We start from the raw sequence: 26709 nt of genomic DNA on the forward strand, positions 1-26709 counted from the left end.
TATTGTGAATCACATTTATTGGTTTGTGAATGTTGATCATCTTCACATCCCAGAGATAAGTCCCATTTGATCGTGGTGAATGGTCCTTTAATGTACAGTTGAATATAGTTTGATAGTATTTTGTTGGTAGTATTTGTTGCTCTTTGTTCATCAGTGATACTGACCTGTACTTTTCTGATAGTGACTTTGTCTGGCTTTGGTATCAGGGTAATTCTGGTATTTTCTGCTATGAAATTCACTCTTAGAACTGCTTTTGCTACCCCCATAAATTTTGCCATGTTGTGTTTCCATTTTTGACTTAGTGTTTTGATTTTTAAATTTCCCTTTTAACTTATTTGACTAAATAGTTGTTCAGGAGCATAATGTTTACTTTCCATACAGTTGGCAATTTTCCTGATTTCTCCTGTTATTTACTTCTAGTTTTATGCCATTTTGGTTGGAAAAGATACTTGATATGATTTTGATACTTTTACATTTGTTAAGTTTTCTTTGTGGCTTAACACGTGATATATCTGGGAGAATATTCTGCATCCACTTGAGAAGAATGTGTATTCCATTGCTGTTGGGTAGCATGTCATGTACATGTCTATTATGCCCATTTGGTCGAAAGTGTAGTTCAAATCCAGTGTTTCCTTATTGATTTTATATCTGGGTGATCTGTCTTTTGTTGTAAGTAGGGTACTGAAATATCCTGTTATTGTGTTGCAGTGTGTGTCCTTTCAGATCTCTTAATGCTTGCTTTATTTCTTCATCTTTTTTTTTTGGCAGGATTTTGCCTTGTTGCCCAGGCCGGAGTGCAGTGGCACAATCACAGCTCACTACAGCCTCAACTTCCCAGGCCCAAGCAAACAGCTGGGACCACAGGTGTGCACTACCATACCTGGCTGTTTTAAGTTTTTGTAGAGCTGGGCTCTCCCTATGTTGCCCATGCTGGTCGTGAACTCCTGGGCTCAAGTAATCCTCCTGCCTTGGCCTCCCAAAGTGCTGGGATTATAGTCATGAGTCACCATGCCCAGCCTGCCTTATATATTTAGATGCTCTGCTATTGGGTGCGTGCACACACACACACGCACATACATATTTATGTATATATTTACATGTATATTTATACTTACAAATATATGTATATATTTACATACATATATTTATATATTTACATATATTTACATATATTTATACTTGCTCCTTTTAATGAATTAAACCCTTTACCACAATAGAATGACCTTCTTTGTCTCTTTTTACAGTTTTGACTTAAAGTCTATTTTTTTTCTGAAATAGGTATACCTACCTCTGTCTTTTGTTTTCTATTAGAAAGAAATATATTTTTCCCTCTCTTCATTTTCAGTCTAGGAGTATCCTTTAAGATGATGTGAATTGTAGACAGCATACAGTTGGGTCTTATTTTTTAGTACATACATTTGCTCTGTGCATTGTGACTGAAAAATTTTGTCCATTTACTTTCAAAGTAATTATTGGTAGTTGAAGACTTACTAGTGCCATTTTGTTAATTGTTTTCTGGTTGTTTTGCATATCCTTTGTTTCTGCTTTTCTCTGTTGCTTTCTTCCTTTGAGGCCTGATGGCTTTCTGCTGTAGTATGCTTTGGATCTTTCCTTTTTATCTTTTGTATATCAAATATAGGCTTTTGCTTTGTGATTATCCTGAAGCTTACATAAATCATCTTATACTTATAATGTGGTGTTTATCTTGGAAACAACTAAATTTTGATTACATACAAAATGTTAAACTTTTACTCCCCTTCCTCTCACATTTTATGTTTTTGAGGTATCACTTTCATCTTTTTATAATTTGTATCCCTCAACAAATTATTGCAGCTTTAGTTGTTTTTAATAGCTTTGTCTTTTAACCTTTATACTAGAGATATAATGGATTTACCCACTGCCATAACAGTAGCAGTGTTTTGGTTTTGACCGTGTAGTTGTTTTTTATCACTGGGTTTTATACTTTCATATGTTTTTGTATTACTAACTAGTGTCCTCTTCAGCTTGAAGAACTCCCTTGGCAGTTCTTTAAGGCAAGTCTAGTGGTGACAAACTCATCTTTTTTTGTCTGAGAAAGTATTTATCACCTCTTCATTTTGAAAAATAGGATTGCTTGGGGATTGGCGGTGTTTTTTCTTTCTGGATTTTGCATATATCATCCTATACTCTTCTGGCTTGCAAGGTTTCTGCTGAAAAATTCATTGACAGTTGCATGGTGGTTCCCTTATAAATGATGTTCACTTTTCTCTTGCTGCTTTTAACACTCCATTTGCTTTTAGCTTTCGACAATTTGATTTTGATATAGCTTGGTGTGGGTCTCTTTTGATTCATCTTATTTGGTGTATTTTGTGCTTCCTGGATCTGGCTTTCTATTTTCTTTTCCAGTCTTGGAATTTTTCTGCTACTATTTCTTTGAATATGTTTTCTGTTTCTTTCCTTCTCCAGTCTGCTTCTTGTACACTGATAATATGTAACCTATCTTTTTTTTTTTTTTTTTTTTGAGACAGAGTCCTGCTCTGTAGCCCAGGCTGGAATGCAATGGTGTGATCTCGGCTCACCGCACCTCCGTCTCCGGGGTTCAAGCAATTCTCCTGTCTCAGCCTCCTGAGTAGCTGGGATTACAGGCGCCCACCACAATGCCTGGATAATTTTTGTATTTTAGTAGAGATGGGGTTTCATCATGTTGTAGCCAGGCTGGTCTCTACTCCTGACTTCTGGTGATCTGCCTACCTTGACCTCCCAAAGTGCTGGGATTACAGGCGTAAGCCACCGCGCCCGGCCTTATGTAACCTATCTTTACTTTTTCATTATTTTTTCTTTTTGTTCCTGAGATTGAATGATTTCTGGTGATCTGTCTTCAAGCTCATTGATCTTTCCTTCTGCTTGATTAGTCTGCTACTCAACCCCTCTGTTGAATTTGTTAGTTAGGGTTCAGTTATAGTATTCTTCAGTCTATAACTTTTGCTCAGTACTTTTTATTACTTTCTATCTTTTTTGTATCAATGCTCTCATTTTGTTTTTGTATTGCTCTCCTGACTTCATTGAGGATCTGTAATACCATTAATTTGAATTCCCTGTGAGATAAACTATAAATCTCCAATTAATTCAGATTGGTTTCTGTAGATTTACCGTGTTCCTTTATTTGGGAAGAAGATAAATCTTGATCTTAATTTCCCTTGACTCTCTGTTATGATTTCTTATTTTTTATTTTTTTGAGACAGTGTCTTACTCTGTCACCCAGACTGGAGTGCAGTAGTGCTATATCAGCTCACTGCAACCTCTGTCCCCTAGGCTCAAGTGATTCTCTTGCCTCAGCCACCTGAGTAGCTGGGATTACAGGCATGCACCACCACACTCAGCTAATTTCATATTTTTAATAGAGACGAAGTCTCACCATGTTGGCCAGGCTGGTCTTGAACTCCTGACCTCAAGTGATCCACCTGCCTTGGCCTCCCGAAGTGCTGGGATTATAGGCGTGAGCCACTGTGCCCAGCCGTCTGTTATGACTTCTAATTAAAAAGAACTACATGTATCAAATAGGCATGGTAAGACATCCAAACATTATAAAAAGGCATGTGGATGAAAAATGGGCCTTCCTAATACTCCAGATCTCTAGTCTGTCTCTCCTAATGAAACAAACAAAACAACAACAACAACAGATATTTTATGTACCATTAGGCTAGGAGATGGAAATACAAGAATAATAAAATAATGTAGTCTCTGCCCTGAAATGTTTTTAGTGTTGTAAAGAAGATAGACACCAGAATATGCAGTTACAGCATTGTTAATTTTAGAATAGGGAAGTCCAAGTTCTGATAGGGAATTCCAGGTTACTCTCCCAACAATAGGCAAGAGAAGTATGCATGGCAATTTAATGAAAGTGAGGTCCGTAGAGGTTAGGTAAATTGCCAGAAGTCACAGTTTTGTAAATTATAGAGATAGGATTTTGGAACACGTCTGTTTGAATCAAAGTTCATATTATTTCTGAGAACTACTTGATTTATCGGTAGGGTGCTTCAGCTTCAGTTTTACTTTCTGTAATGTCTGAGGAGAGAAACTTAGTGACAAGAGGGAATTTCCCAGCTACAAAAAGGCAGTATTGGAAAAATATTTTTTATTAATAGACATTACATAGGAAATTCCATTTTCGTTTTATATTTTACTTGGCAGGTTTCCAAGAATGTGGAAGGACATGTAACTAGTAGTTTTGTTTGCATTAAAACATTTTAGCCTTTGAATTTAGCAGGATAATTTGCTTTTTAATTTTTTTTCAGAATTCAAAATTACATTTTTCATCTGTCACTCCTGGGTTGTAAACAAAATATACTAAGGTATATTAACTTTTTAGGCAACACACACACACATTTTTTTTTCTTAAGAGGTGACTGTGAACGGAGGTTATAAGTTCAGTAACCTTTTTAGCATCCTGTTTTGGGCACATATAGTTGTGGAAGAAGGCGGAGCTTTTCTTATTGTAGTAGCCTGTGTAATCTAGGTCATCACAGGGCAGGCTGGTGCAATTATCTGGAAAGGGGAACTATGACAGCATCAGGGATCCAACGTCAGCAGCTGAACATGACAAAACTCTGGAGTTTATTGGGAAATAAAGAGCACTCAGGAATCTTCTTTGGCTCAATTTTAATAGTTGTCAAACAGAATAGAAATGTCTGCCCTTCCAGGGCAGCCATTTTTTGCACAACTCCAGTGGGGACATTATTCACAATGGGGAGGTATCATTCACGTGGAATACCTGATCAATGGGGCCCCTGGAGTTGTGCAATGTGGAGGTACTGTGGTCTATTTATCTTCCAAGATTGTTCTGAGAGGCTCAAGTTACACAATGAATATATAAGGACTTTATAAACTTGTCAATGTATGTAAATAATGACAATAATAGTTGCTGTTTTCTGGCCAGTTCAGCTCTTTGAGCAAAGCTTTCTTACCTAGTTTGCACTACTGGCCAAGACTTGGCTTAGCACACAGAATGAAGCTGTGGAGTTCTCTTGTTGAATATATACATTTTCACAGAACACAAACTTCACACATGATCTCTTTGTGACCATAACGGAGCAAGACAGAAATTAGACTACTTCCTGATCATTTCAGAACAGAGAAAAATAAGAACACTGTCTAATCCATGAAAATGAGTGAACATTCCCCTTTCCTTGCTAATAATGAATATCTGCTGATTCTTTCCAATTATAGCATTAGCTTACTTTATTCCTGTCAGGCCTCAGAGCCCAAGCCGAGCCATTGCATCCCCTGTGACTTGCACGTACGCGCCCAGATGGCCTGAAGTAACTGAAGAATCACAAAAGAAGTGAAAATGTCCTGCCCTACCTTAACTGATGACATTCCACCATAAAAGAAGTGAAAATGATAGGTCCTTGCCTTAAGTGATGATATTACCTTGTGAAAGTCCTTTTCCTGGCTCATCCTGGCTCAAAGAGCTCCCCCACTGAGCACCTTGCGGACCCCCCCCCCTCCTGCCAGTTAGAGAACAACCCCCCTTTGACTGTACTTTTCCTTTACCTACCCAAATCCTATAAAACGGTCTCTTTTCGGACTCAGCCAGCCTGCACCCAGGTGATTAAAAAGCTTTATTGCTCACACAAAACCTGTTTGGTGGTCTCTTCACACGGACGCGCATGACACTTCCTTTCAATGTTTAGATAAGAAAAATTAAGATACCTAATCAGGGAATTCCCCCTGTTTCTGTACAACATCCAGTCCACGGAAGATCCCCATTTTCTTGAAAGCTCCCCCAAATCACCTACCACAAGCTCAAATCCTGTAAGTTTTTTCTAATACCTTACTGAGATGCTCCAGGGTCCCCCATGGTATTTGTTTCTCCCCCTTGCAATGAATTAGTAGACCCAGTTTTATAGAACTGCAGATGTGTTGCTGGTGGTCTTTGACTAGAGGACATTGACAAATTCATGTAGTAGTTATTACTCTGCCAGGAGCCCTCTCTCTATCTCAGTCAGATAGGTGGCTCCTCTGACTTCTCTAATGATTTTGTCTATGGCATTGCTGCTATTTCAGAGCCCGAAGCTGGACATGGAAACCAAATAACATAAATTTCCAGTTTTATTTATTTTAATATGTTTTAGAGACGGTGTCTCACTCTGTCACTTGGGTTGGAGTGTAGTGGCTCAGACATGGCCCACTGCAGCCTTGACCACTCAAGGCTCAGGTAATCCTCCCAGCTCAGCACCCCAATTAGCTGGGACTACAGGCATGCACCACCACACCTGGCTAATTTTTGTATTTTTTATAAAGACAAGTTTTCACCATATCACCCAGGCAGCTCAGGCAATCTGCCCAGCTCAGCCTCCTAAATTGCTCGGTTTTACAGGTGTGAGCCACCTTGCCAGGCTTGCAGTTTTCTTTAGATTTGCTTTGTGATAAGGTGGTAAACTTGTTAGAATAAAGGGATCATGTAAATTTCTATTTAGTGAGTAATCAAGTAGTACACACATCTGAATTAAATGTCTAAGATAGCTCAGTTATTAAGCAGCTTACATGGAAGACAGCAGAGTATACGTATGGATATTCACACAAATATTTAACAGAAACATTGTAAAGAGATTCAATAATATTCATGCTAAAATGAGAAGACTAGGGAGGTAGTAAATGAAGAGTCAAATCAGTAGTATTTTGTAGGGTATAAATTATCGAGGAAAATTTACGGAAAGAGAAGATCTGAAGGTGCAAGTTAAACGAGAAGACTATTTTTGCTATCACAGACAAGAAAAAGTTTTTCCAGAGTCTAGATAGTACATTTTTAATGTGTGGTCCTGGTTAATCATGTGTGTATCCTATTATACTCTGGGGCAATAAAATGTTTTAACAGGTGAGTATCATAATATGAATTTGTAATTTTGTATTCGTAATTTGTAGGCAGATGTGCAAAGGCTGTAAAAATCTGCATAATGTGTGCCTGGCCTAAATCACACATATAAAAACGTGTTAACAGGATTGTGCTTGGTTTTAAGTTCAGTTTCTATTTTAGTACTCACATTACCCATCCTTGCTGAAACTCACTTTTCTCATTTGTAAGAGTTATAGGAGGTGTGATACGATAATGCATGTGGAAGTGCTTCAGGAACTGTGGTACATTAATTAATTTTACTTTTGGATCCTGCCTCTGCTCTATGGTTTTCTCTGTTCCAGCTTAGTGTTGTTTTGAGAGTGAACACTGTGCTAGGCACATGCAGAAAAAGTAGCAATTATTCTACCTTTAGATGTTTTCCTATTAACATAGTTTCCAAAATTACTCATCTGTGAGGTGTTCAATAAATATTTCTCTACTGACTAACATATGACAGGCAGATCAGTTAATTAGATGTAATACTTTCATTCATACAGTGTAGCATGTGATCTTATACATAGAAATTGTTAAAATATGCCAAAGAGTTACCAAAATGGCTTTCAGGATCTAGCTGTGACAGTCAGTTTTGGTTTATTATCTCTTCTGTTATTTGCTGTGACTTGTACCTGTTTATATCTTGTGTGTAACATCAAATCTCTTAGCAAGAATTTAACACTCTGACTTTTAATGCAGTTAAATCTCAACCCGATTAAGGATTGTTTTCTGATACAACTCTTTCTCTAAACCTCAAAACATTTAGAGAATTCTAAGGCTCTTCATTTGCCTCAGTTACCACTCATAGCACTAATGCAACAGGTTGGCTGCTTTGGCATTATGGGATGCTTGTTTTTACTGTTGAGGTTTTGAGTATTACAAATATAGTGAAACAATAGTGAAGCACAGATTGCCCAGAAAGGGCAAAGTTTCAACATCTTCCCACAAAAACAATGATTGAATCTTTTCATTAGTTAGCTTGTAAAAAATCAGCATAAAACTAGATAATAATAGGATACCTGTTGATCTGTGAGATAAAAATATTCTTTTGAATTGCATGCTAATTTGAAAAGATAAATATTGATGCCAATGCACAGGTGATGAAGCGGGAGCCTGGGGTGTGGGGCTGACACCAGCTGGTAGGCATTGGCTAAGCCAGGACCCTGGGCTGAGTTGGATTGTGTAGGCCTTGTGACTCTATTATTAAACACAGATCCTGAGGGTGAATGACAGCATCTGTGATATTTTTGAGTCAGTTCTGAAGTAGGTTCTCATCCAAGTTAGGCAGACATATAAAAGTAATTATAAAATGCCTATGCACTAGCCCCACCTGGAGTTGTTGCTTAGAATGAGGTAGATAGTAGCAGAAGGAGCAGTCTTTTAAGCCAGTGAGAAAAAAACTGAAATAGCTTTACAATGAGGGAAGGGACAGAATGGGGAAGTCATTTATCCTGAGCTCTTTTTTTTTTTTTTTTTTTTTTTTTGAGACGGAGTCTCGCTCTGTCGCCCAGGCTGGAGTGCAGTGGCCGGATCTCAGCTCACTGCAAGCTCCGCCTCCCGGGTTTACGCCATTCTCCTGCCTCAGCCTCCCAAGTAGCTGGGACTACAGGCGCCCGCCACCTCGCCCGGCTAGTTTTTTGTATTTTTTAATAGAGACGGGGTTTCACCGTGTTAGCCAGGATGGTCTCGATCTCCTGACCTCGTGATCGGCCCGTCTCGGCCTCCCAAAGTGCTGGGATTACAGGCTTGAGCCACCGCGCCGGGCTATCCTGAGCTCTTAAGCATGCCAGGAGCAGATGCCTGATTTTACTCTATGGCACTTTGTGGCCCAGAAACTTTCCAGATTCTGTATTTTCCTATCTGGTTAAATTTAACTGTATTTACCTGTGTTTCAAAGCGTGAATACTTTATTTATTCTCTACTTCATTTTCTTCTCCAGTTCTTTCTAACAAGCTTCCCTAGATTTACTTGTTCTCATTTCCTAGACACTATTTGTCTTCTTCCTTCTTCTCTAGTTCATTGGAAATTTCTGCTTCTTTGAGACTGGGTTAGATTCCACTTCTTCTGACTACACCACCACCATCAATCTCATTCTCTGAACTCCTGGATCATTACTTCAACCTGAAACAATTCAACAGGTATCTATAAAGGTGGTTATTTGAGTTCCTGTTTTTAGGATTCCAAAATGATGCCAAGAGATGTAAAATAAAATGTTAATTGCATTTTTTTTTTTTAAATTGAGGGGGTTAGAACTATGTAAGTCCCAAAAGAGACAAAGTGTTTAGCTCAAAGTTGTCAGATGTTGGACTCAGAAGTTTGGCTTAGGTTAATAAAATGTTTTGCTGTTTAATTTATGAAATTTTTCAAGATCAGGTCCCTGGAGGGAAAATAGCAAAAGGAATTCCTAATAGAAAAAAGTTGCAGACCGCTAATTGTATATAGATTTGGTACTTTGTTATGTGTAATAAAGTGGTTTAGAGTATGATCTCTGAAGTCAGGTAGACCTGGGTTTGCCACTTTCTATCTGTGTAACTCAGTACTTTGCATTATCTTTTGGAGTCTTGGTTTCTCACCTAGAAAGTGAGTCAAGGCAAATAATTTACTCAGCACAATGCCTGCCATATAGTAAATGTTCAGTAAATGTTATGTGTTATCATTATTGTTGCTGCATCTTATTTGCTCTTTTTTGTGGTTTATGTCCTGTATTAGGCAGAATAGTTGCCTACTGCCCCAACCCCACCAAATGTTCCAGCACCTCTGATATTACCTCACATGGCAAGAGGGCTTTGAAGATGTGATTGAGTCAAGGATCTTAAATGGGGAGATTATCCTGAATTATTCAGGTAGACCCAGTGTAATCACAAAGGTTTTTCAAAGATGGAAGAGAGGCAGAAGAGCCAGAAAAGGGTATGTGGCAATGGAGTCAGTGTCAGAGTTGGAGTGACGTGATGTGAGAAGGATTGAACCTGCTGCTTCTGGCTTTGAGGATGAAAGAAGGGGCCATAGGCCAAGGAATACAGGTGGCTTCTTTCAAGAAGCTGGAAAAGGTAAGGAAATGGGTTTTCACTCAGAACTGCTAGAAAGCCACCCAGTCCTACAGACACCTTGATATTAGCCCAGTGAGACTCTGTCCAGATTTCTGACCTCTAGAACTGTAAGATAATAAATTGGTGTTGTTTTAAACCACTAAGTTTGTGGTAATTTGATAAAGCATCAATACAATAAAAAATAAACACTTCACCCCAGCAGGACTCCTTTTGAAGACCAGTTCTGTATACATCATTGTATCAAGTGTAAGTATTGGATGTAAATATGGATCAGTAATTTGGAATTGACTGAGGTTTCCAGTGGTGAGGCACAGTAAGTTGTAATTTGCCATTTTTTTTTTAGTGGAGAAGAGATAACCATGAGTCAGCTCTCTTTCTGCATACATATTTCCATTGCAGCACAAGTTGAAGATACTGGGGAAATTCCCCATCTCACTACCAAGGACATACCTAACTGACAATAAATTCATCTGTAGCCCAGTCAGGGTTTTCCCCTCATTGTCCCTTCCTTCCACAATTGCAGCTAGTTTTCAAAAAGATACATAAGAATAGCTACCGTGAATTTAGCACATGGTATGTGCCAGGAGTTGGGCTAAATGCTCTGCGTATGTTATCTTACTTAATCCTCCAAAATTTTCCGTGGTGGTAAAAAATAAATGTTTCCTGTTTTCAAACTTCAGGTCATGATTCTCAGTGGGTTTTAAAATCAATTTTGTAGGGAGTGATCAGTAGTTATTAAACAATAAAATAGAATATGAAATATTGCATTTCAGGAAGTAAGAATAGGCATAATTTCATCAAATTTTGGTTTCAATTATATATATATCATATAATATCTATAAAATAAACACATGTGTGTGCACTGGGTTGTGTTACAGAACATATTTCTTACAATGAGTCCTAGTAAAAATTACTGTTTTTTTTTTTTGAGGCGGAGTTTTGCTCTTGTTGCCCAGGCTGGAGTGCATTGCGCGATCTTGGCTCACTGCAACCTCTGCCTCCCAGGTTCAAGTGATTCTCCTGCCTCAGCCTCCTGAGTAGCTGGAATTACAGGTATGTGCCACCATGCTTGGATTTTTTTTTTTTTTTTTTTTTTTTTTTTTTTTTTTTAGTAGAGAAAGGGGTTTCTCCATGTTGGTTAGGCTGGTCTTGAACTCCTGACCTCAGGTGATCCACCCACCTCAGCCTCCCAAACTGCTAGGATTACAGGTGTGAGCTACCATGCCTGGCCCTTAAAAGATTACTTCTTGGAGTGGGTTGTATTTAAAAAAACCACGAATGAAGTGGTTAAGAATATAGGCTTTAGCAACAGGGCTACTTGAATTTAATCTCAATTCTTTATTTTATTAGCTCTGTGATCTTGAGCATATTACTTACTGTTTTTACCTCAGTTACCTTATTTATAAGATCCTATCTCATAGAGACTTTTGAGGATTAAATGAGTTCATTCAAGTTAAGCACTTTAAACAGTGCCTTAGTAATTAATGCTTAGCTAATGTTACTTTCCCATGTTTCATGTGGGTTAGTAAGTAGTAAAACCTACCAGATTTCCGTTCTGTCTGACAAAGTCTAGTCGCTTAACTACTATATGTCACTGCCTGAGTTTGAAATCTAAAGCAATTTTACAGTAATTTATGTGGCCCCTCAAAACAAACAAATCAACAAAATTAAAAAGTCTCCCTTTATAATAAATGGTACCAGTACATGAAAATACTGGGGATGCTCTTTTTCTCAGGGAGTTGGCTGATTTGGCATAACTTTATCTCTGAGGGAAAACAGGTTTCGTGAATTGTTTCATTCTGAATTTCAAGAGAGGAATATGTGAAAGGTACTGAGTGCTTTTTGACATATAGAGAACAAAGCGATGACTCACTTAAACCTTGACAGTAGGGGCACCAATAAATTATTATATCTAAAGGGAATCAGGTCAAAGAAGAAATCTTGCAAGGATCTGGAGGGAGATCTGTTTTCTAAAAGCTTATTAGGTGGTTTTTGCTAGTGTTTGTTTTTATCTTGTTTTTTTACCTTCCTCTGTCCCAGCAGGCATTTTAGTGATCTTTTGAAACATGTTTTGACTCTACTTGGTGATTGAAATACACAGCGAGGCTGTGCTGCTTTTATAAGCTCTGAAAGTTTAAGAATTTAGGAAGCTAATGATCCTGGGACATTGAACGACTGATTTTAGTATTCAGCTAATAACCCATTTAAAATGAATTCCATACTTCTTTCAACTTGCTTGACTGTAGAGTAATTTTGTCACTAGTTACTATATTACTGGAAGATGTATTCCTAGGCTTTAAGATTTGTGAAGGGTGTGAGTCTAACTTCTCAAACCGAATTTGACAGGGACGTAGCAGTGTTTTAAAAAGTCAGTGAAAGGAAAGAGGTGTGTTCAGCATTTCTGTCCCTTCTTAACACATTCTTTTTCTCATTTTAACAGTGGTAATATTTTATGTTATTTTGGTTTGATTTCTGTTTGTGTCATATGGCTCTGCTGTCCTACGACTCTAAGTAGAAGAGAAAATAGTACCAATAATTTCTTCATGGTGATGCACCTCTCTGTCTTAAGTCTTGAACAATGTTTGAGGTCGATGGTGGCCTAAATGAATAAGCAAGTCGTGTGTGGTTACTTAGTGAGTGTAGTTTTGTAAGGTGCAACAAGGAACTGGTAATTAACTGCTGGGCATGAGATTACCCCAAGATTCTACAAACGCACCTAAGCGGTATTATGTTTGTGAAAAGATTAGAGGAGCTGAACTGTGTATCTTCTTGGTCTCCAGTGGGCAGATACATGGGGATTGCAGCAAAAATTGGGGAAGTGGCCTCCAAGGATGCATGTGGATGTCCTCTGATCCTCTGAAGCATGTTGGATGGCCATTGTCTTCATTAGAACAAAGAAAAAGCAGAAGTGTATTTGCCTTTTAGAGAGAGCTCAGTGTTTCTTTTTGACAAACACTGTGCCCTCTCACACCTGCCTTTTGGGGCAGGGGTATTTTATTGGACCACAGATATTCTGAGGGGAAAGGAGTTTAAAGTCAGAGCTTGACAAATGCCAGCTCCAGTGCTAATAAGCATTTGTCAAATGCTCTGATTCTAGGCTTTGAAAAGTCTTGAGTTATTAATGAAGTACCCGCTATTCACTGTACACTGTGTAAAGTCCCTGAAATGGAAAGAATAATACTTGCTAGTATCCTTTTAAAGTTCACGTTTATATTGTCTGTTTCCAGGAAAAATGCCCTCAGCTGGGCCGATGAGAACATTCTTGGCACTCTTTTCTGCAGTGGGCACTGATTGAGGGTCTTCCTGGTGTGGCATTATCAGATCCCTGTTGCGCAAACCCAACAATTAGCTGGTTCTTATCTACAAGTAGCAGGGGCCTTAAAGCTCTCTGAGAAGATCTCACACTGTGTCTCCTACATTTCATCTTCTATAATCTCTCATTCTTAGAGACAGAAAGGTGGTTAAAAGACATCATTTCTTTCTCTGGATTTGGAAAGAGTTATATATTGGAATTATGCTGTTAGTTTACACTTGAATTGTTTAAATTAGAGGAAAGGTTATTTCGTACAGAAAAAATAAAAATACTCTTTAACTAACTTTCAGAATATCCCAACTTTTAACATAAGCTGTTTTGTAAAGGCTGGTTATAGTGACTTCCTTCATAATAGACTTAAAATAAGATGCTTTGAAATCTTGTTCTTTTCTTTACAATACCATATATCAGCTTTGTTTTGAGAGGCAAACTCAATTTTCCCCTCAAATTAGGAAATTACTGTAAGGAACTGGAATGACACACCAGAAGAGATTACATTATAGCGGGGAGGACTAGCATGGGGGTTTCTTTACAAACACTAGACTGGACTATGGATTATAATTTACTTAGTGTTAATAGTTGCAGTTATACATCAAGGACAAAATAGATGTTCTTTAGTTTTTTGTCACCAAGCAGAGGAGAAACAGGGAAACAACAAAGGCCAAATAATTCCCAGCCATTGCTGCTTTGTTTGCATGGAGCCTTTTGAAATGTGAACTAAAAATATTTCTCAGAAGATTTTTAGGTGATTCATATACACAGTAAGGTTTCAGAAGTGCCATATTCGAGGGCATATGGAAACCCATGGCTTTTCTGCTAGAGGATTGTCAAAAGTCCAGAATTTCATAACTAAATACCACGAATTTAGTATAGTAGAGCACAGAACCAAAGGCTCTCTTGTGTCTGCAAAGAATTGACTTCACATAGCATAAACTATAATCCAAGACAGTGACTTAGACATAAGAGAGAATAGAACTTGGTAACTGTTTGGGACTGTTTTACAGAGTGATCATGTATATTTCTATATTATTCTAAAAAAATTATTATATTTATACAAAAATTGTTACAACCATGTACAAGTGTGCATAAACAAACAGTGTATTTATGTAGTCTTTATTTGAATGTCAGGCCAGTTAGAGAAGCTAGACGTGTATAACCAGTTTCGTCTTAACAATCAAGTTCAGAAAATAATATGTAGACTTCCACCTAGTTCCTTTTCTGAATAATATTACAGACTTAAGGAAGCTAATAAGAGTCCAAGATTCTCTGAGTGCCTTTGTGAATTACTTCACCTGATTCATGTATGTACTTTCGTATAATGGCTTTTAATATTGAGGAATATTTGGATATTAAAATATTAGAGTAATTCTGAGCTCATTAAATTGTAGATTGTCATTTTTTATGAGGATTTACTTTCCTGGTACAACATGTTTTCATCACTAGTTATAATGTATTTTTTTACTTTTGGCTTAGATTTTGAGCCCTCTATTCATGAAATATCAAATGTAGTTCTTTAGGTATGCTGCTTTCTAATTAGGAAGCAGAATGTGATTGCCTACTATTTTCTAGCCACATACCTACAAGTGAATAAAGGATGGAATTCAGACCATGGTTTATGAAATTCAGGCGTTTTTGAGTACTTCTAAGTATTTCTCAAGTAACTTGGTTATGGTTTTGAATGACTAGGAAAATGCTTTGCTTTGTTTGAAAGGGAAATTGTTCAAAAATGAGATCCAATGGAAAACACAGAGGGTGCTACAAATGCAGAGACGTTGTATAAACCTATAAGAATTTTATGTGGAACGAGAATTTTGATGCCTCTTAAAAGGAAACCAATGAGATTCCTTATTCATTAGTATTTTGAAAGTTGGCAGTGGAGTGAGGATCTGTGGGGGAAGGGACAGCTGGATCTTGCACTCAGGACTTCTGTCCTCTGCTCCTCAAAGAACTCATTAGTCACTGTTCTCACTCCCACCCTGGCACCGAGGAAAATGTTGATGTTTCCACCTTTCCCACCCCGGCCTATTTAGGGCATACAACCCTTCCTGAATTTCCTGCAGTACAGTTGAGATCACACCGTAGCCTCTAACAAGCATTTACCAGAGATTCAGGGATGACAACAGAGAACTGCAGTATAATAAGTAACAGATAACCACTCCATAGTTGTTGCATGCACTTCAGAGTGTATATAGTCCATTCTCACCTTACAGGAGAACCAGGAAAAGAGAACGATTTGGGAAGGTCTCTCATTTAATTTTTCCCACACTGCTGCCTCTTCTGTCTTCTTCCTCTCACTTAGGAGGAAGTGGTTCTCAGATAATTGGCTAATCACTTCTTTATGGTCGTGAACTCAGAGACTTATCTGTTATGAGGGGAGAAGCATAAAAAAGATTACATCATGTGAACTCTTGAAATAAAATGCCTCAAGACATAAGAGAGGCCCTTACCACTGTCATTCTCAAAAGGAAAGCTTAGTAGGCTACAGAGATTTAAAAAGCAAGCAAACAGGCAACCAAGCCAACAACAAAGACCTGAAGAAAATTCCAGAATAATCTTCAACCTGTGCTTTCACATGCTAAAATTTCGTAATGAAAAAGATTTCTTAAACTATGTATCTTATGGTGTCAATGGTCAGTGTGGTGGTAGTAGTTGTGATTTGGGCTGCTTTTTTCCTTGTTCATTTTTTCCAAATTTTATTTGGGAAATTTGTGCTGTTCCATTGTGAACTAAAGTTATATATACTGGATGATACAACTTTAACTCCTATGAGTATGTTTGGCTATGTTTTTGGAATTAGGTATTATACATGCCACCTTGTGGCCATTATTAAGAAAACACCTAACATGAAGATGGGAAACAGGATCTTTAGTGACAGCACCTTGGGCTTGGAGCAGTGCTTTCCGAAGCCTCTTTCTCCAACAACATCCTTAGAACTCTTAGAACCTGGATATCACATTTTAGTGGAAGGAGACAGACAGTAAATAAAATAAAGTATAATAAGTGCTCTGGAGAAAAGTAATGCAAAGAAGAGGGCCAGAAAGTATCAAAGAGTTTGAAAGTACAAATAAGGTACTCTTGGAAGACCTCACTAAGGTCACATTTGAGCAGAGATCTGAACAAGATGAGAGACAACTTGGGGTGGGGAGCAGAATAATGTTTCAGATATGGACATTGCAACTGCGAAGGCCTGAGACAGGAATTTGCCTGGCCTGTTCCAGCTTAGCAAAGAAAGAGGTCTGTGTTGCTGATACTCAGAGAGGAGGGAGACAATAGTAGAAAATGCAATCAGAAAAGTGACCAGATGCAGGAGTGACTAAGGCTTTGTAGACTGCTGTATGGACTCTGAATGAAATGAGCGGTCATTGATGGGTTTTTTGCACAGAAGGGTCCTAGTGTGTTTTAAAAGGAACATTCTGGATTCTATGTTAAAAACAGACTGAAAAGTGCAAGGGAAAGAACAGGAAGAGCGATTAGGAGGCTGTGGTAGATTATTATTCAGCAAATATTCACCCTACTGTCCTTTCCATAAAATTTCCCCAGCCCATCATCACTGGATTTGTCTATTTGACTTGCTTTAGTCAATGGAAAGTGAGTGAAAAGTGATTATGTGCCAGTGGGGAGGCAAAACCTTAAAAGACCCAGCAAATTTCTTCCAACCCTTTTGTGCATCTGCCAGAAGAATACTGCAAGCAGCCAGTGCCCCTTAAGCCTGGGCCTCAGAACGAGAGATATGGAGCAAACCTGAACCTGACCAGCAACCTAGAGCGAAGCCAGGGTGACCCTGCGAAGCCCAGCCAAGCATAGCAAAGCCACAGACTTGTAGACCAATGAGCGTGAAATAAATTGCATTGAAAGCCACTGAGATTGGAGGAATAATTTTTATGCAGTATTACTGCAGTGAATCTGATTAATATAGGAGCTACTGCAATAATCCAGGGAAAGAGTGGATGATGAGCTGAAGTAAACTAGGATGGTTGTGATCGGATTAGATTCTGTATATACTTTTGAAGACAAGATTTGAAACAATTTGCCGATGGCTTAGCTATTAAGTATGAAAGAGAAGTTTTGAAATTTTGGGCCAAACAGTGGGAAGGATTGAGTTGCCATTTACTGACACAGGAAACATGAAAGAAGGGGCAGGTTTACTTGATTCAGGGCATGCAGAGGAGAGCAGAGTTAAACTTTGTATATGTTAAGTTTCATATGCCTCTTATATTTGCAAGTAGAGGTGTCCAGCAAGTAGTTTGACATTTAAAAAAGATTTCCGGAGATCATTTCTGCTCTGACTATAATGGGATGACAGAGACTACATTTACTGTATACCTCAAACAAATAGAAAATTGGACAAAACAATGTTTTCATAATAAACAAATTGAACCTTATTGCCCTAGCTTGGCGTGCCACCTAGAGGCAGTTTTCAAACTTTAATAGATAGAGGGTGTATTCATCTGTTTTCGCACTACTATAAAGAATTACCCGAAACTGGGTAGTATAAAAAGGAAAGAGGTTTAATTGACTCACAGTTCCGCATGGCTGGGGAGGCCTCAGGAAACTTACAATCATGGTGGAAGGTGAAGGGGAAGCAAGGCATGTCTTTAAGAGGTGGCAGGAGAGAGAGAAAGAGAGATACAGAGAGAGAGAGAGAGAGAGAAAGAGAAAGAGCGCAGGGGAAACTGCCACTTTTAAACCGTCAGATCTCTGAGAACTCCCTCACTATCACAAGAACAGCATAGGGAAAACTGCCCATATGATCCAGTCACCTCCCACCAAGTCCCTTTCTTGACACATGGGGGATTACAATTTGAGGTAAGATTTAGGTGGGGACACAGAGCCAAACTATATCAGAGAGAAACCTCGAACAGATCCTGGCAGTCTAGCTTAGTGGAGGGAATAGAAATTAGAGTTCACGGAGACTAAAGTGGATAGAAATTTGGGGTGGCGGGGCGGAGTGGGGGGAGGCTTGGTGAAGAGAGAGAGAGAGATAAGAGAGAACATACCCAGAAATCACAAAGGGGTCCCTTGAGCCTTGGTATGTGCATGTGAGAGAGGAAGATACCCCTGGCAGGGGGAAGAACTACTGGGAGGCAGTAAGTCAAGTAATTCCTGAAGCTCACTTAAGGCTGGGAAGAGTTTGTGTTCCCATCAGTTAGAGTGGAAAGACCTTATTACACTATATTATATAGGGGCATTGAATAGAATCCTCAGAAGAATACCTCAGTAGTGAAGTTAGTAGTGAGGCTAAATTAACCCTAGACTAAAATATGCTCCGGATTTCCTAACAAGCCTCAAAAGAGCTAGACTGCTACTAAGTAATATAACTGTGTGCTAGAACAAAGCCTAAGGCTACTAGAAGGGTTACAACAAAATCTACCACCCTATTAAGTGAGGTTTCAATGTTGCAAAGCAATAAAACATTTACTAGACATTGAAAAGAATAAGAAACCTAACCCATAATCAGAAGAAAAATGTCAATAAATAGAAACAGAACCAGAAATGACAGAGGTGATGTAATGACTAAAATTGTCCATTATAAATATGCTTCATGTCATCAGTAAGGTAGAGGGAAACATGAGCATGATGAAGAGAGATATAGATAATAGAAGACGACCGAAATCAAAGTTACAGAGATGAAAAATACTTCATTTCATCTCTGAAATGAAGAATAGATTGAACGGGATCAACAGCTGATTAGATACTGCAGAAGAAAAGATGAGTGAAATTGAAGGAGCAATAGAATCTATCAAAAATGAAGCTCAGGGAGAAAAATGACTAATAGAAAAATGAACAGAGCATCAGTGACCTGAGGAACAAAGTCGGGAGAGCTAATATACTTATAATTGGAACCACTGAAGCAAGGTGGAGGAGGGTAAAAAGAGAAGACATAATGGCCAAATGTTTGTCCAACTGTGATGAAAAGTATAAACTCATGGATCTTAGAAACTAAAAGAATCCTAAGAAGGAAAAGCATACAGAAAATCACACCAACACACATTGTAACTGAATTTTAGAAAACCAGTTTTGATAAAGAGAAAAATCCTAATAGCGGCCAGAGGAAAGAAAAAGACACTATCTCAACAGAAACTTCTTGTCAGAAACTACACAAACTGAATGACAATCCTCCAAGTGTTGAAAGAAAAAAAAAAAAAACCTGTCAATCTAGAATTCTATATCCAGATTTTTGATTTTTTAAAAATCAAGGTAAATAAACACTTCTCCAGACAAACAAAAGAGGTAAAATTCGTTGTCAGCAAACTAACTATAAGAAATATTAAAGGAAGTTATTCAGGCAGAAGGAAAATGATGCCAGATGGAAACTTGTATCTTCATATAGGAATAAAAAATGCCAGAAATGATAAATATATGGATACATGAAAAATACTTAATTTTCTTAGTTTTAAAGTCTCTTTAACAGATAATTGACTGCTTAAAGCAAAATAGAAATAATGTACTGTTGGCTCTATAACATATATAGAAGTAAAGTATATGATAAGGACACTGTAACTTATCACAGTTGTGTTAAGCAGCTTCTAAGATGCTCCCCAACAGTCTCTGCATTCTCTTGTTCAACTCTAATATAGTCTCATCCTCCATGGAATAGGGCCAAACTCTGTAAAGAATATGGAGAACTGACAATGTATGGCTTCTAAGCCTAGGTCAGAAAGATATTGGAGCTTCCAACTTGCTCTTTCTTGCATTGCTCCTCTGAGAAAACCCAGCTACCACGTCCTGAGGATGCTCACCATCTACAGAGAGTTTACTCGGAGAGAAACTGAAGTCTCCAGCCAAGACCCAGCATCAACTTCCCATTTACGTGAGTGAGCCATCTTGGAAGCAAAGTCTCCAGCACCAGTAAAGTGTTTAGATGACTGCAACCCCTTTCAACATCTTGACTGCAACCTCATGAGAGACCCTTAGCCAGAACCACCCAGCTAAACCCATCCAGATTGCACAGAGACTGTGGGAGATCGTAACTGTTTATTGCTGTTTTAAGCTTCTAAGTTTGGGGGTATTTTGTTATTCAGCAATAGGTAACTAACACAACAGTCTACCCACCAGATGACAAATCATTTCCGACATAGTAAAAGAAACCTTCAACAATATACTTCTATTTCGCCTCCTGTCCACATATACTACTTTCTTTCTGTGTTTTATTGTGATTCCTTCCTAGTGCAGTTTGGCAAGAAAAAGGAACAGAATACATAGAGATTGGAAAGGAAAGTGTTTTTATTTGCAGATGACATGATAATCCACATTAAAAAAAAAAAAAAACTGAAGAATTACGCTACTGGAACTAATAAGTAAGTTTAACAAGGCTGCAGGATACAAGGTCAATATTCAGAACTTCATTATATTTCTATATAGTCACAATTGACAATTGGGATTTTATATTAATTTAATAATACCATTTTTATGGCACTTAACTTGTTGGTGGTAAAATGTGAACATTTTAGGGATAAATGTCATAAAATATGTATACAATCTGTATACTCAAAAGCACAAAATGTACTGAAAGAAATTAGATAAAACCTCAATAAATGGAGATATAAACCATGTTCACAGATTGGGAGACTAATTGTTAAAATATCAAGTGTCCCCAAACTGATTCCATGTTTATCAAAATCCCAGTAGCTCTTTGGTAAAAATTGACAAATCAACTCAAGAATTTATATATCAGTCCAAATGTTCATAAACTTTGCAACAATGTTAGAAAAGAACAAAATTGGAGAACGTATAGTATCTGATCTCTAGTGTTTTGTAAAACTATAGTTATTAAATAGCATGACATTGGCATGGAGAGACATATAGAAAAATAGAAACAAATAATAGTCCCAGAATAGATAGATACACATGTAGTCAATTTATTTTTGACAAAGTTTTCAAGATAATTCATTGGAAGAAAGGATAGTCTTTGCAATAGATGCAAAAGGTACTGGAACAATTTGATAGCCATCTGGGCCTTAACCCTTGCCATACATCCTATAAAAATTAGCTTTAAATGGACTGTACACTATAAAATTATAGAAGAAAGCATAGGCAAATATCTTTGTAACCTTGATTAGGCAGATGCTTCTTAGATAGGGCACAAAACGTATGAACCGTAGGAAAAATAAATGGTAAAAAAAAGAATTAATTGAAATTAAAAACGTTTGTTTTTAAAACACACTGTTAAGAAGAGGAAAAGGCAAACTACAGATAGAAAATATTGGCAAAGTATACATCTGATGAAGGGCTTGTTTCTATAATATAAAAAGAATTCTTGCAACTCAATAAGAAGAAGTTAAACATCTGATAACAAAAATAGGTGAAAGATTTTTAGGCACTCTGCCAAATGAATTATGTGAATGGTAAACAACATATGAAAAGATGGTCAACATTATTAGTTATTAAGGGAATGCAAATGAATGAATACATAAATCGTACATTTATATGTAAAATTTTACTCAGCAATAAAAAGTAAAGAACTATTGAGAGATGCAACAATGTTGATGAGTGTCAAAATCATGTCCTAAGTGAAAGAAGGTATTCTCACAATACTGCAAAATGTATGATTCCTTTTATCTGAGGTTCTACAAAAGACAGAACTCTAATGATAAGAAGAAGATTATTGGTTACCAGGGGCAAAGGGTGGAAAGAAGGGATTGATGGCAAAGGATTGGAATGATGGAAATGTTTTATATCTTGATTTTGTAGTGGTTACACGACTATATTCATTTGCCAAAACTCATCAAATTGTATACTGCAAATTGATGAATTTTGTTGAATGTAAATTATACCTCAGTGGAACTAATTACAACAATTCAGGGGAGAGGTCTGGGATAGAGACATAAATTTGGGACTCATGAGCATATAAAATTTAAAACTATGAAACTAGATGATGTCACTGAGAAAAATTGTGTGTGTGTGTGTGTGTGTGTGTGAGTGTGTATGTATAGTCAAAAGATTAAGTCCCAACATATCCCAATGTTTAGAAAACAGGGAAATGAAAAGGAAATAGCAAATGTGACTCAGAATGAGTAGCCAGTGAAGAAAACCAATTATGTGTGGTGTCCTGGAGGCGAACTGATAAAAGTGTTTCAAGAAGGAGTGAATGTGTCAAATGCTGTCGATGCATTAAAAATATGAGGAATTTTTTCCCCCAAGATGTCAGATTGCAGGCAGTGTTTGCATGCTTCTCCCACCTGGAGACAAAATAGTGTGTACGTAGTCACACTGTGAGCTTTTTTTTTCCAAGAAGCAATGCAGGAACTTAACAGGAAAACTGAAATCTACAGATTATTTGAAAGTGGCAGGCTGCAGCCTACACCATGAGTCAGGCAAGAAACTGTAAGTCCCCAGAGTGTGTGAGGGGGAGAGACTGCCTCTAGGGTACACAGCCCCACTAGGCAAGCTGGAAATCCAGGCCACAGGGGAAGGCCTTAATCCTATCCAGTACTATAACTGATTTAGGAGGATGAGGAATATAAAAGTAGGAGTGGCAGCAGGAAGAGCCTTGTGTGCATTCCCAGTCTCCAGTGTGGACCAAGGGAAGCCATTACCTATTCTGACTCACATGGGACCTTGCAGAAGTCTGCCAACTGACTCAGGCAGTGGTCTCAGGTTGGAAGAAGCTCCCAATTGAACTTTGTGATATAACCTTGAGTAGGGAAGAACTCCTTTTGCCAGAACTGGGGGGTAAGTGGGAAGTATGCTGCAATCATGAGCATAGGAGCTGGGCACCCCAGTTGTGCAGGTGCACTTTACATGCATGGCTTGAAAGCTGTGGTTGTTATCCCTGCAGAAGGTATATGGCCTGGGGGAGTTTTGAGTTCTGTGCTCAGATGGCCTGGAACTTAGGGTCGCTGCTGCTAGTGGTAAGCTGCGGGTGTGAGATCTGCCTTGCCAAGTGTGTGGGAGCTGGGTGGGACTTACCACTGCCTGCTACTCCACATTTCCTGCAGTACACTTCTGTTCAACAGAGGCAGCTGTGCTTCTCTTTGGAACATTACCCCAGTGGCCAGAGAACTGTCTCCTGACTCCTACAGGGGTTGCTGCTTGCTCTGCACATGGAGAGTCAGAGCAAAGACCTGCCTAACTCAGCCCCCAGCTGGCTTTGCCCCTCTACCTGCCTGATAGCTTAACACAAAGGGCAGAAACTTTTCAGAGCTTTATGCCCATCACCTGAGAAACCAGAGTACCTCTCCTGGGTAACATAAAGCAAGCACAAATCCCACTGCTACTACCATAGCTGGTGCTCTTTTGCAAGTGCCACATTTTGGCTGGAGGCCAACTGACGCAGTCCATTACAGCATCTCCAAGTTGAATAACACCACACCCAGGAAGGAGAAAACTTGTGTGTGACTTCAGCTGTCACTATTGCCTGCATAACCCTGGCTAACCAAGAGGTCCTAAGTCTGTACATGTGACCAGTTCATTACTACTACAACCAGCATTTGAGAAAGCCAACACACTAAGGCTATCTATAACCAAGGAATATCAAAGGATCTACATCACTCCCTTGCCACCCCCATCAGAGCTGGTGCTACTACAGACTCCTGGGAAACCTAAAGACAGGTCACATCTCTGGATCCCTTGAAGACATTCCCCAGAACCAGCCTGGAGTGTATCAGCCCCACTGGGCAACTTGACTCAGAGGGGCAACAGGATTCACAGTAGTCTGGCCTTCAGAGGCTCCTACTCCTAGGGGAAGGGAGAGTACAGCACATCAAGGAAACACCCTGTAGGACAAAGGAACCTGGATGGCAGGTTTGAGTCCCAAATCTTTCTGCTGGTGGGAAGTTTCTTTCAGCGGATGCACAGTTGCAATGCTGGGTTCAACGGGGAAAGTCTGCAGTTTTGCCCCAACAATCAGGAGGCCCTGGTGCCCATGAAGGATCTCGGAGAAGAGGGGTTCTTCTTCTCCTCGTCCACCACTGCAGACACAGCTGGTGTTTTGTCCACAGGAGCTTAGCATGAGTGCACCTACACACAGCCTTTCTGTAATACTTCAGGGTGACTGCATCTCCACAGGAGGAGCACCTTCCAGGTGCAGGCTTGCATGAGAGGTAGGGTCACATTTCCTCTCTACTTGGAACATCGGCATTTCTGCAGATGAAAAGAGGCACCTGTCTGATCTGAATAGCTGGAACACTGGGTCAGGAGTGTGTCTGGAAAGTGGATAACTTTCCTGCTGGCCTGGCAGGGGAGCTGAGATGGCTATGGCCTTTCCCTCTGATAAGACCTCAGTGTGTTTCACTGAGGGTGCCCCCAGCCACTTCTGTCAAGGCTGGGACTTCTGCCCACCAATGAGTGTTGCATTTACCCACCTGCTTTAGCCACAGCTGGTTTTGATCTGTGGACACCTTTCCTATTGGCCCCGATCCTGAACTATTCGATCCAGTGAATAAAATACTGGGGAATAAATAAATAAATAAGTACACACCAAGGGGGAATCAAATACACTTCAAGATACCTCTGTCATTCCAACCCTATAGGAGACAGTGAACTTGCTCACTCACTGAGCACGTTGCTACTGCAACCAGCATCCGAGAAAGCCATCATACAAAGACTCTCTATAACCAAGGAACTCATGCACAGTCTCCATCCCTGAAAGCACCAAGAGTCAAATTAAGCTATAAAGTACAAACATTAAAAGTCACATCCTTAAAGGGGGAAAAGAAATTTAACAAAATACAAATAAAAAATAAGGTCAAGAATAATGAGAAGAAACTGTCTACCCAAACTAAACCCAAAGCTAGCAGAAGAAAAGAAATAATGAAGATCAGAGCAGAACTTAATAAAATTGAAACAAAACACAATACAAAAGAGCAATGAAACAAAATTAGTTACTTGAAATATAAACAAAATTGATAGACCATTAGCTAGATTAACACAGAAAAGAGAAGATTCAAATAAGCTCAGTTAGAAATAAAACTGGAGAAATTACAACCAACATCACAGAAATACAAAAGATCCTTTGAGACTACTATCAACACCTCTATGCACACATAAAAAACCTAGAGAAAATGGATAAATTCCTAGAAACATAAAACTCTCCTAGATTAAATCAGGAAGAAATAGAAACCCTCACTAGACCAATAACAAGCAGCAAGATTGAATCAGTAATATGAAAAATTGCCAACAACAACAAAAAATGCCCAGGGCCAGAAAGATTCACAGCGGAATTCTACCAGACATTCAAAGAAGAATCAGTACCAATCTTAATGAAACTATTCCACATGACTGAGAAAAAGAGAATCCTCCCTAAATCATTCTATGAAGCCAGCATCAACCCTGATGCCAAAACCAGGAAAGGACATAACAACAAAAAATAAAAAACTACAGACCACTATCCCTCATGAACTTAGATGAAAAATCCTCAACAAAACATGGCCTAACCAACTCCAACAGCACAACAAAAACATAATACACCATGATCATTTGGGCTTCATCCCAAGGATGGATGGTTTAAAATACACATGTAAATGCATGATATATCTTATAAACAGAATTAAAAAGAAAAACCATATGATCAACTCAATAGATGCCAAAAAGCACCTGATAAAATCCAGCATTACTTTATGATGAAAGATTACAACAAATGAGGCGTAGAAGGGAATCATCTCAAACTAAAACAAGCCATAATACGAGAAACCCACAGCGAACGTCATACTGAATGAGGAAAAGTTGAAAGCATTCCCCCTCCTGAGAAATGGAACAAGACAAGGATGCCCACTTTCACCACTTCTATTCAACCATTCAACCTAGTATTGAAAGTCCTAGTCAGAACAATCAGGCAAGAGAAAGAAGTAAAGAGCATCTACATTAGAAAAGAGGAAGTCAAACTATCACTGTTCACCTATGATATGATTGTATACCTAGAAAACCTAAAAAACTTCTACCAAAGACTCCTAGAATTGATAAACAAATTCAGTAAAGCCTCAGGTTACAAAATCAGTGTACACAAATCAGTAGCACTGTTAAACATGAACAATGACCAAGCTGAGAATCAAATCAAGAACTCAATCCCTTTTACAACAGCTGCAAAAACGAACAAACAAACAAACAAAAACCCAAGAATGTACTTAACCAAAAAGGTGAAAGATCTTTACAAGGAGAAGTACAAAACAATGTGGAAAGTAATCATAGTTGACACAAAGAAATGTAAATACATTCCACACTTATGAATTGGAAGACTCAATATCATGAAAATGACCATACTGCTCATAGCAATCTACTGATTCAATACAATTCACATCAAAATACCAACATCATTTTTCACAGAATTAGAAAAAGTCCAAAAATTCATATGGAATCAAAAAAGAGTCTGAATAGCCAAAGCAATTCTAAACAGAAGGAACAAATCTGGAGGCATTGTATTACTGGACTTCAAGTTATACTGCAAAGTTACAGTTACCAAAACAGTATGGTACTTGTATGAAAATAAGCACATAGACCAATGGACAAGAATAGAGAACCCAGAAATAAGGCTAAAAACTTACAAC

General features: G+C 38.5%; 1 long non-coding RNA gene across 5 annotated transcripts in view; it reads left to right on the forward strand.

The window, feature by feature from the left end:
* LOC126961162 (uncharacterized) overlaps positions 1 to 26709 on the forward strand; it is a 716366-nt gene that overhangs the window by 20689 nt on the left and 668968 nt on the right. For 3 of the 5 annotated variants that reach the window (XR_007728206.1, XR_007728207.1, XR_007728208.1), the window contains exons 1-3: positions 1 to 9006; positions 9578 to 9915; positions 10847 to 10968. The exon at positions 1 to 9006 is cut by the window's left edge and continues 20689 nt beyond it. This is a non-coding gene — a long non-coding RNA (uncharacterized LOC126961162). Of the gene's footprint in view, positions 9007 to 9577; positions 10055 to 10846; positions 10969 to 26709 lie in introns of those variants that run through there. The other 2 variants (XR_007728209.1, XR_007728205.1) reach the window with 2 other exon arrangements.

This window comes from Macaca thibetana, chromosome 8 (genome assembly GCF_024542745.1).
Source record: "Macaca thibetana thibetana isolate TM-01 chromosome 8, ASM2454274v1, whole genome shotgun sequence".
NCBI lineage: Eukaryota > Metazoa > Chordata > Mammalia > Primates > Cercopithecidae > Macaca > Macaca thibetana.